The sequence below is a fragment of the Lactuca serriola genome, chromosome 6 (assembly GCF_051521515.1).
Source record: "Lactuca serriola cultivar US96UC23 chromosome 6, Lser_US96UC23_V15, whole genome shotgun sequence".
NCBI lineage: Eukaryota > Viridiplantae > Streptophyta > Magnoliopsida > Asterales > Asteraceae > Lactuca > Lactuca serriola.
This window is the reverse complement of record NC_136413.1, coordinates 52,479,085-52,491,251: the sequence shown is the minus strand read 5'-3', so window position 1 is coordinate 52,491,251 and position 12,167 is coordinate 52,479,085. Positions and strand designations below refer to the sequence as shown.

The window sequence follows — 12,167 nt, the reverse complement described above, 5'->3', positions numbered from 1 at the left end:
TCCTTATTTCTTTTTCTTTTCTTTATTTGATTAGTAATTTTATTCTTGTTTATTATACTTGAAGTATATCCAATTGACACAAACTTTCAATTGGTATCAAAGCGGGTTTTTGATACATTCAAGTAATCATGTCAACTTCCAAGAATCCCAAATCCTTTGGTCTCAACAAGATTCCTCCTTTTAATGAGCACAACTTCGCTATGTGGAAAACTAAGGCCATGGTTATTATTAAAACCGTGGACTATGTGATGCGTAAAATTGTTGAAAAGGTCATCATATTCCTATGCATCAACCTATGGTCAACAGTGCGCTCGTCGGTCCTTTCAAATAAAAACCAATTTATGACAATGATAACAAGAAACTAATTAGTCTTGTTGTGAAAGCTAGAGCAGCGATAGGAAACTTTCTTCCCTATCATATGTATTATTTTGTACATAAATGTAAGTCAGCTCAAGAGACGATGCATACATTGAAAGTGGCTTATGAAGGCATCGTGAAAGTGCAGACCACAACCATTAACAATCTTAACCGGATATACGAGTACTTCTTCGCTGAACAAGGTGAATCACAAACCCAAACGATTAACAGATTTAACGGCTTGGTTAATGATATGCGTAGGCTGGGTGTTGTCAAGCATTCTTCTCAGTTGGTTCTGAAGTTCCTGGACTCTCTTAGGAAAAGCTGGGAACATCACACTGATATCCTTAAAAAGCATTGAAAAGATAGATACCATGGATATGAACTCCTTGTTTAGAAACCTATGACATTGAAAAGCGACCAAAACTCTTCATATATTCATATGTCGGAGGTAAGGACCATTTGGTATAAAAATTGTATTGTTTGTAAAACCCACTAATTTAAACACCTCACTAAATCCATCCTAGACACTATTCCCGTTAGTAGATCAATCGATATTATGATTGGAATCACTGATAGATCTTATTTATATATTCATAATAACGAATATGAATATAAACATAAGTTACACTTAAAGCATAGTAAGTGCAGCTTAACTTTCAAGAATTTCTAGTGAAAACCGAAAGTCGTGGACAAATTCTCAACCCGAAAGCTCGTTTTTCTCATGTTCCTAGATACCTTAGAGCCTCGCTAAAGAAATTCAAAGACTCAGAAAAATCGGAACTTCAGAGAGAAGTTCTCCATAGAAAATTAGAAGGAAAAGGGTGTGACCAAATGAGATAGATGAGTTTGGCCACTATATATAGAATGCACAGAAAGGCATGCTACACCCCAAGTCCTTAGGCATATCATGCTTGGTTGACGTTTCTCTAGTCCTGCGTTGTCGCGTGTTCAATTATCATTGGGCCACCACACGCCTTCTAGAGCATTTTCTTGTGTCCAATTTTCATGGCGCCATGTGTCACGCCAACGTTTTGCCATGTCGACATGTTAAGTAGAGAGTTATAGTAGATTTTGACAGACTCGTCGACTGACTGGCACAGTTCATGCGACTCGCCAAGTCGTTCATGGACTCGACGAGTCCAGTCGGGGACCTAGGCGTGATCTATTTTGATGAGTTTCTATGTTTTGTGTTCTTTGTTTTGTAGGGACAATGTTTCACAGAGGTCAAAGTTCCAGTGGACACTAAGGAGATTTTCCTTGGTTGAATTTTCCTCAAATTGAATCAGCTTCAACCATGACGAGATGGAAGAAGAAGTTAGCTGAAGTCAGAAAGAAATAGATTTACGTACCCAACAGGATTGATTGGGATTGGTTGCAAAGTGTGCGGTATGAAGAGGAGTTGGCTCCTTATCTTTTAAAGGAGTTTACTTACGAGGGGGAGACGATGGTTTGCGATGGGTGGAGCCGGGTCTTTAGAATTCAAGAGTCGGTGTACCGGGAACTTTGCCTGGAATTTTTCTCCACGGTATCTTTTCATGGAGGAGATGATTGCTATCACCCGACAAGCTTCAGTTTTTGCCTTGGGGGCGAGTTCCATCAGTGCTCTGTTATTGATCTTGCTTGTCGGTTGGGTATTTATGACCGGCCATTGGTCTCGACTGCTATTTTTCGCGCCTTTATGGAACTCTCTCACAAGGTGTTCCCCGATGGTGTTACGAGTATGGGTTGGTGGAACACGATGGCCAACAAGTTTTACATTCCGAAGTCGGCCCAAGAAGGAAGTATTCGGTCATGTACCGTCTCATTCATCACCTTATCTCCACCACCATCAACCAACGAAAGGACGATGACAAGGTTTCTAACCTTGATGTCTTTTACCTATGGAGCATTATCACACCAGACACTTTTTGCAACATTCTGTGGTGTTTGGCTTCCTATTTGGTGGAGGGTGCAGTCAAGGATCGCAAGACCTCAAAAATTAATGGTGGCATGTTCGTCACCTGGCTAGCCAACTCGTTTGGGTTGATGACCCGTGGTGCGTGGAATTTGATGACAGTGATTCCTACCCCTCCATTTAATCCCATTCGTTTTCGGAGGGCTAGGATTATTGAGAACTATGGTGGTGGTCATTATGCTATCCCGCATGATGATCCGGTGGTTGGTCCCGAGGCACCGGGAAGGAGGGTCCGGTCGAGGCGAGAGCGAGACGTGGAGGAGGAACTGCCGGTGATTCCGGTAGACAATGATGAAGTACCAATGGATTGGTACAATGTTGAGATGAGGCGGTTGCAAGATCAAATGGCGCGGGGTATCAACTTTAGCAATGAATCACATATCCGGCTTTTTGACCACTTCCATATTCCGCATATCGATGGTGGTAACTTTCCATACATTCCATCTTGGGATGAGGTGATTAATGCAAGGAGGAGTGGCGCTAGTGGAAGTGGAGCTGCGCATGATCATGATGATGAGGAAGAGGATTAGTTTATTTATGCTTTGTTGAACAATTTTTATTTTTATTTTGTTTTTGTTTTTATTTGGTGTGATTTGGGATTTGTTAAGACTTTTATTTTATGCTTGATGTATGATTGCCTTGATGATTTTCAGATTTTGGGATTTGGGAATGCTTGCATAAAAGGGTCTAGATTGTGAAAAGCAGAGAAAAATAAAGAGTGGAAAAGAGTCAAGAAAGGGCGGAGTCTAGAGTTAAGGTGTCGAGTCCGGTCCTTGGGGACATGAGCGAATGAGTCTAGAATTTGTGAGAAGTTTTGAAGATTTATCAGAAGCTGGAACAAATGCAGAATGCGATTTTTTTTCACCCAGCGGTCTACTCGCCGAGTGCACTTAACTGAATCGACGAGTCGCCATGTATTTTCACACTTACGAAGCTTTCCGCGACTATACTCGACGAGTCGCGTATATGACTCGACGAGTCACTCATTTTTATACCAAGAGGACTGCTGATTTGATGCTACTGAGTATACTACTTGACCATATATTCTTTTCTATCGATTCTTGAAGAGTTTACACTATTTTTCCTGCTTATTCGGAGCTGCCCAAACGAGATTTGATGCCTAAGACATGGATGAGCTGTTCCCATGTCTAAAGTTAAATGAAGATGGAGTTGAAAAGAAGAGTTATCAACCTATCGACTGCTACCCCATGGGAGTTTGTTCCAATTCTCTCTATAGTCTGCATTTTTATTTTTTTCATGATATGAAATGAGGGCATTACATAAAATAAGTGTGGGGTAAGGGTTGGTCACATATTAGTAAATTTAGAATCTTAATTTAGGACTAATTTGAAAAAAATTTGCATATCAAAATTTTACTTAGGAATTAATTTAGGAAATTTGGTAAAAGCAAATTAGGATTCCATGTTAGAATTATGTTGATAATTGCATGAAAACCCAAATGTTTAGTTGAGCCTATATACGTTCTAGTGCATTTGTGGCTTCCTTATTCTAGTGAAATCATGGGACAAAAACACGACCTTGCTCAGCCCGAGGGATGCAATATGTTTAGCATCGTGTACCAGAAATGTATCCAGGAAAATTATTATCGTTAGCCAATAAAGGTTGAAGTTGAGCGCCCCTGCTTAAGCATGTAGGCACTACAAGAAAAAAGGCCTTTTACGACGCGCAAAACACGACGCTCTTTGATTTATGTTACGCATTAGAGAGCGACATTAAAAAAGTGTCATCTCTTCAAAAATTTTAAGGATTTAGGTCACGCATTACTGAGTGCCCTTAAATTAGTGTCTGGTGTAAAAATATTAAAAACACGGAGGGCACCTATAATAAAAAGAGCGTCCTCTACAAATGTCGCTTTATAATTTTAATAAACGCGCCTCCTTGATAGGTAAGGGGGGAAACTAAATCCCCCAAAATTTTGAACACCCGCTTCCTCTTCCTCTCTGCTCTCTACCCTCCAAAATCGACTTCATTCTCTCCCTTCTTTCTCTCTGCAAACCCCTTCCTCTCCGATCGACTTTCACTTCCTTCTATGTGCAAACCCTAATCAAACATAACACATTTGAAATAGTAATGGTGTTGTGACTCCTCAGGCTAGAACATCGGCGACTACACACCTATCAAATAATATCTCTCATACTCGTCATAGAAGAATGACATATATCACCATTGGTACATAAGTTTAGATATCAACTCCTCAGGCTCACCGTTCCACCTCTTCCCCACCCTAATACATTTACTAAGACTCCTCAGGTTTACAAGCCCAAGGTTTGATTGCACTAAGGTATGAAAAGGACGCTTCTACCCTACCCTATTTCTTCAGTCATTCAACAAATAAGGGGGCACGCAATTTCTCATTCATATCTCGACTTCATCTTCTCAATCAAGAAAAAGGATTATGATTTTTCCCTAAATGTGCGATTTCATCTAGTATTGTCAATTTCTACTTTATGCCTCTGATTTTTTCCTGTATCTACTTCTCATCTCTGTAAACAACTTTATTTCACGTTTCAGCTTATAGCTATTGGCTTAGAACTAGCTGCTGTTTGGGAAGCTATCTATCAACCACATGTAACAGGTATCCAATTATTAATATATACAACTAGGTTACAAAAATAACTTCTTAAAATCAAGAACCAACTATTTAAACTAACGTTATATAGTCTCTTATATGTGATGTAAATAAGCTATTGAGGTAGTTTTTGATCAATTTTAATTCTTTTTTTTTTCTAGCTATTGAGCCAATTCAAGATTACAAAGAGAGATGGGGTTTGTCATTTTGTTTTCAGTTTTAGTCTTAAGTTCGTATTCCTACCCTTATATGTTAACTTATTTGCTGAATTATATGTTTTGAAAAGAAGAATGGAGTTGTATGCTCTCAAAGTGGTGATAATTCCAATAAATAGATCAAAAAAGAAAGGGGAGGAGCTATGCACTCCAACTGTTTGACGAAATGCTTGAAAGAGCCATCTCACCTAAGTCAGACCTTATAACATCACCTGACGTACACATGACTGTGAATTTATGGCCCTCACTAGAAATTTACTCTTTTGCAGTTTTTTACCTACCTAGCTAATGAATATGAAAGAAGGCATATGTCAGCTTCCTCTATTGCAAGGTAATTTAATTCCATATCTATTGAGGTAGTTTTTGATCATTATGAAAGAAAGTAACAAATTCATTTTCAATCTATTCATTAAAGTGTAAATAAGCTTACTAAGATAAAAAATGATAAAAAATTAATGCTAATGTTTCCTCACCACAGGTCAACTCTATTTTATAAATTTTAACTTATAAGTCAAACTTTCCATTTATGTGATTGTACACTCACTTTTCACTTTCTATTCCTCTATCAGACATTAAAGTGCTTGGGTCAATTTGTTCAGAACTTTCAAAGCCTAACAAAAAGTCAGTTCATGGGTAAGTTTGTCTTTTTTTTCATTGTCCCCCTTTTCCAAATCAGCTCTGTTATTGTTCATAAAGCTTAAAAAGACTGCTTTTTCCCAGAGGTTTTGGTTCCATTATGGCAAACATTCTTCTAAAAAAAACTGAATTTTTTAACACATGATCATGAGACAAGTATCTTTTTAACACATGATTTTATATAATAATAATACTAGAAACCAGCCCATCCAGCAGGTCGTGAAGCTGAATTACTTTCTTTGTTTTTGAACTCCTCCCCATAACTAGAACGCCCGGAATTAGTGGTGATGATAGGGATATTAGGTGTTGTGTTTACCTGAGAGTGAGAACTAGCAGAGGCAGGAACCGTTGTGAAGCTTTCTTCTCCAAAACCCCATCTGGTGGTGCGGCCTTCAGCTGCTTGCTTGTTCTGGTGCCCATTGTTTCTTATAATCTTATTCTAATAGATTTGGAGTTTTTTGTGGGATTCTCCTCAGGAAATGCCTGCCATGAATTTTGTTCAGGGGAATCTTTATCAAATAATCCCTTTTCAACCTCCCAAACTCTTCCATCTTTCACTTTCTGCTATTAAAACTAAACAAACAAATTAATACCATTCTTTTTGCCTATAAGAAACCAACTGAATTGAAGAGGAGTAACCTAATGTTAACGGTACAAACATGAAAAAGAAACAGCCCCATAAAGTTGTGTAGATTAAGTGTTTTACCCATTAACTCTATTAAGTAAAAAAGAAGCACGTTAGTGTCTCTTTATGCAAGCTTAACCTTAAAGCTTAACCTTATCTTAAACTTAAAGCTTCTTACTGCTCCTAAGTTAATTTACATTTATGCCCTTTGTTTTCTTTTTCATTACATACAACAATGAAGTAACTGATGTCTGTTTCTTTCTACTCATACATATGTCTAGTTCACCATAAAACTCCTTCATTGTAGCAATATCTTTTTTCCTTTCCTCTTCAAGTGCTTCTTTCTCCTCCTGAAGTTCAGTTACTTTCTTCAACATATCTTGTCCTCGTTTATTCTCTTTAAGTATTTGCTTACGAAGAGACTCCAACTCCAAATCTGACATTTCCACTTGCGTTCCCAACCTTGAAACATTACTTTTCAAAACTTCAATTTCATTTCTTGATGCTTCAGCACAAAGTCTATGATCCTCATTGTTTTGAATTTGATTGTTGTTGTTGTGCTCTGGGATTTTTATTAAATCAGCCATACTTCTATCTGAAAGTGAACCCATTGACCAATATGTGTTTGATCTTTGTTTTTGATGAGGTTTTGAGTTCCTTGAAACAGTTGTATTTTGATTAACATTAAAAAGCAATCTATAAGAAAAATCCAAAACGGGTGGCTATGATTCTGTTTTCCATCAGATCTATAGTCATATTGTAAAAATCATACCTTGAGCTATAGAACTCAAACGGACCCCAAACCAGTTCCCAAAGTTCACAAATTGAGTTGGCTAACTTTCTTAAGCAGCCCAACTTCACTGGTAAGGATGTTATCTATGTGCAAGAATGGAATGTTTGCTGTTAGGTCTGATCCGGGTCTGTTCTGATATGTCATTTTGTTTTCATCATTTATAAGGCTTGGAAAAGGATCCAGAGTGATTCCAAGTTTCTATATGTTCCTGATATTATGAATTTAAGATCTGGAGCAGATGGGGTGTTATTTCCAATTATAAATTGGTTAGAATTGATCCAGACTCCAGATCAGTGGGCAGTCACCAGCTTTTACTAGTGTTGTGATTGTCCACAATGTGAATTTTATATCCGGAGCTTGGGAAATGCTTTTCATTCAATTCCAACTCTGAGACTTTCATTTGTATGTCCTTTACTTCTCTGAATTTTGGTTTGGACGAATTCTACTCACAAGTTGGGTAGAATTGGCCAACCTCACTTGACTGTCTTGTTGGAGATAGAAGTGATACACCTTTTTGTAAAATTCATATTTAATTCATCCTTTGGAGTTAGAAGGAGTTCTTTATAGTTCTGGAATCCTGAACAATCATAGTTTTCTATAAAATTTAGTTAAAGCTATGTTTCTATTTTAGATTTTGGAGTAAATCCGTTTTGAACAGCAGGTCTGTTTTAGAGACCTTGCTGTGATTACTCTTTTCTCAACTCATAGCTTCATTACTTCTCCTTTCTAACCTTTAGTCCTTCTAAGATGGGTTTTAAAAGTTTAAAATTTTTGCAAGTGTGCTATTGAAAATGAATAGCTGTACAGCTCTTTGTTGTATCTCAGTATTTATTATAAACTCACTTGCTGAATATTGCCCAGATCTGGTTTTGTAATTCGGGATCTGGTGGTTGAGAGTGCATCAAAATCTTTGCGTATGTTGAGAGAAGAATGGATATTGTTGGAGTCCTGTAGAAACAAAAAAAAAATAGATGATGATCACAAAAGAAAACATAGATGTATAGAAATAGAAATACTCACGATACAGTAGGAAGCTTCTCATGTATAATGACAAAAATGTCCTTTGGGCTACACCCAGGTCGTCTGGCCAAAAGATGGATGTATTCTCCAAGCAGATAAGCACTAACCTGCATAATGACATCAGCATACAGTTGTCTATATTTGTGTAGGAAATATAAGATATAATCTACATACCTTCACCATTATCTCATGTATTGCAGGCTTATCAAGATATTCTCTAGCTTTGAGAGCTGCATAAGGCTAATGATTAAAAAAAGAAAAGTGAGTCAGTAGTAAGTCCTATGAACTTTAATAATGCAGATACCAATCTACATTCTACAATACCAAATTAATTAGAATATTCATGAATCATAATGGAGATTCTAAAGATCATCATCCAAATGCACCAAAATTTAGAGTAAGATCGAACCACTATTAATGAAGGTATTCTACTGGGCTAGGATGCTTGTTGTTTGGATATGGAGCCATGGAAGAACTTGGACCCTTCCGTGTTAACAGTGATGGAAAAACACTCTACCCCAACCACTATGCATGGAACAATGGTAACAAAAATTCCTTTAATTACTATGTCTCATTCACATCACTTATAATCTTAGTCCCTGTCTTGCTGGTGCATGCCTAACCCTATAAAACCTTTGCTTTTGAGGTACTAACTGTTTTCTCCTGGAATTTTTTTTGCCTGAGATTTTTTGCTGCCAGCTATCCCTTCGGGACCACTCTTATGTATTATGTTAAAAGCACCAATTCAGAAATTTGCTGATTATGTAAGTCAGCTTTCCTCTTCCTTTTTGCTTTTTATTATTTATGCACCCTTATGCCACAAATCTCTTTATTTATCATACTAAATATGCAACCATCCATTATTTTACTCCTAACTTGTTGTATAATTCATTCATGTCAGCTGCATATATGTTGCATAAAATAAATTTGTAAAAGTAGACATGTGAATTATGCATCTGTTATCTCAAATCTTACATTTATTTTTATTTCTGTTATTGTTTTTTCCAGCTTTTAGGTGTTGGTGTCAAGCTTGTTGGCAATACAGTGTGGAGTACCCTCTTTCATCAATTCTTAATAGTGATGTCACGTGAGAAATCATTTTTCTTTTTGTTAAACAAGTCTTTATTATCATGTATTAGGTCATACCATGGGTAAAAACAGCCTTGCCCCTGGTTCCGGGGTTGTCACAAAATACTTGACTTTTTAACTTTGTTTGTGGTTTCATTTAGTAATAATCCTTCTGAGGGGGTGTTTGTTGGGCTGCTTCTTTCAATGTCATTAACAACAGTGGTAAGTAAAATCTTACTACTATGAACCTCTTTTGCTTAAACCTACCTTATTGACCTGTAGCTGATTAAACATTAAATTAATTATGCAGGTTTTGAAGTTTTTGATGGAAAAGAATAGTGTTAATGCTCTTCATAGAAAAGTATGTTGGTATTTTAGGAAATTTGGCTAATAATTTAGTTAATTATATAAAAAATGTTGAAATCTTACATTTGTCTACTATTGGAATGATTATTTGTAGTATTACATTTGTCTACTATTCGAATGATTATTTGTATAACATTAACTTTTGTGCAATGCATTGTATTATTTGTATATGGTATTTTATTTTCCATTATGTGACATAAAATGCAAATTTAATATGAAAATAAGTAAATCCATAAATAATTTTTTTTTTAATTTAAAATTACGATACGCAAAAATGTGTGTCATCTTCATTTATGACATGGCCTTTCTTGACAGGGGCTTTCTTGATACGCATTGCGTGTCATTAACACGCGCGTCGTAAGGTTACGACACGCGAATGCGTGTCGTCTTCCTTTATGACAGGGCCTTCCTTGATACGCATTGTGTGTCGTAACCGCGCGTCGTAAATGCGTGTCGTAAATGCGCGTCGTAAATGCGCGTCGTCTATCTTTATGACATGGCCTTCCTTGACACGCATTTGCGCGTCGTCTGAGCCATTTACGACGCGCAATGAGCGTTGTAAAAGGCCTTTTTTCTTGTAGTGAGGGATTTGAGTGAAAAAAAGTGAGGTACATGTTAAAAAAATAGAAAAGAGAGAGAAATTACAAGAAAAGTTTGAAGAATTTTTTGAGCATCAAAGTCAAATATGAAATTAGAAGATCAAAAATTCCAAAGAAGTGCAAAAATTTGAAGATACCAAAAATCAAACAACAAAGTGGTGAATTCAAAGAGATCAAAGATCAAATGCCCAAGAAATGAAGAATTCCAAAGAGCTCCAAATATGGTATCATAAATTGTAATTATCTAGATTATGTATGCTCGGGTTGCTCAACCAAAAATACCTTGAGGTTAAGAGGTTTTCTAGGGATGGATTCGGAGGGATGCATAAAATGAGCATAGTTCGGGGTGAGTGGGCGAATGTTTATGAGGATTGTGAGTATTTAGAGTATGGGGGTATTTAGGAAAATTTTAGACACAAATGCATGCGTTGCGGTCTTGGCATAATGGCTGGGTTGGATTGGAGTTGTCATATGTGATTCTAATGTGTTAAAATTCAATTTTGCTTGGGGGCAAGCAAAAGTCAAGTGTGGGGTATTTTGATATGTGCATATTTAGTTCATATTAAGTATAGTTTTTTATTCATTTATTAGCTAATTTATTGCATTTCATGGACAAAAGGTACTTAAAAGTGTTTGAATTATATTTTTAGTCCAAAAATGAAGCTCGGAAGCAAAAGGAAGCAGGAGAAACGGTTGAGAGCTCGGGAATTGAACAAAGAAGAAAAACACTAAAAACAACACCTACTCGGCGAGTAGGGTCGACTACTCGGCGATTCCAAGAGAATATTCGAGAAGATAAAGACTCGGAGACTCAGAGACTTATCGCATACGGGGATTGAGAGATGGACTCGGCGAGTCGGCACCTGACTCGACGAGTCGTTTCGCATATATAAAGATAACTTCTCAGAACGATGAGGGGGAATTCTGGAACCATTCTGGAGAGGTTAGCTGCGATTGAAGAGCCAGAAAAACCCTATAGAACGAAAATACAACCTAGAATTCTATTATGAAAGAGATTTAAGGCAAATTTCATCATTCTACTTAATCTTTTGTTTTTCTTTATGGTTAGACAATTAGAATTTGTTTGTTTGTTGTTATTTACCTTAATTATGAGCTATAACTCTTAAAATTCTGTTTGGGGATACAAAATTGATACTATTGTTTGATTATTGGTAGGATTAATTTAATGTTGGTGATTTTTGTTATTTTAGCTTGCTAAAGAACCTTGTGTATGAATGATAATTAATTTTCTGTTAATAGGAAGGTAATTAAATAGTATGAACATCTTTTGATTATCAACCTCATATGTTTACGTGACCACTTTATCATATGTCTAGGATTAATGAACATGAAACTAGAATTAATAAGAAAGTTAAGTAAATTCATGTGTGAGCTTGTTTGATGACCATCAACAAGAAATTAACTAAAGGACCAAATTAGTTAATTATTGCAAGTCTAAATTAACCCGAATAATTAATCTATTGAATTTAATTAAGTTAGACAACTGATCACTATTTGAATTAGTTATTTCACTAAGGGTTAGTGTAGTGAACGCGAAGCTAATCATTAGAGTCGGTAGCCAATAAAAGAATTAATCCATTGCACTATTACCATGAAATCAACCATAGGATCAATTGAGTTGAACTAAACAGAAGTTCCTTCCCATTATTGAATCTAGTTAGTTCTTTGCTTTCCTAGTTTTTCGATAGTTAGTAAGTTTCTAGTCTTGTAAAACTAGAGAAAACTCCTACTTATTAATTAATTTAGATAAAATTAGTTTTTAGTTTTAATTTACCGTTCCCTGTGTTCGATACCCTACTTATTTAGCTTTACTACAATTGATAGGTCCACTGCCTTTGTGTGTTTATTTTTATTAAAAAGTACGTTTAAAACTAGTTGAGTTTTACACACATCACATGCTTTACTTTTTTGACTACTATG

General features: G+C 36.4%; 1 long non-coding RNA gene across 1 annotated transcript; it reads left to right on the top strand.

Moving 5' to 3' along the window:
- The first annotated feature begins 8,551 nt into the window (after positions 1-8,551).
- On the top strand, positions 8,552-9,835 carry LOC145058584 (uncharacterized). The gene is made up of 3 exons (XR_013686428.1): positions 8,552-8,957; positions 9,202-9,483; positions 9,572-9,835. It is a non-coding gene; the product is annotated as an uncharacterized LOC145058584 (long non-coding RNA).
- The last annotated feature ends 2,332 nt before the right edge of the window (positions 9,836-12,167 follow it).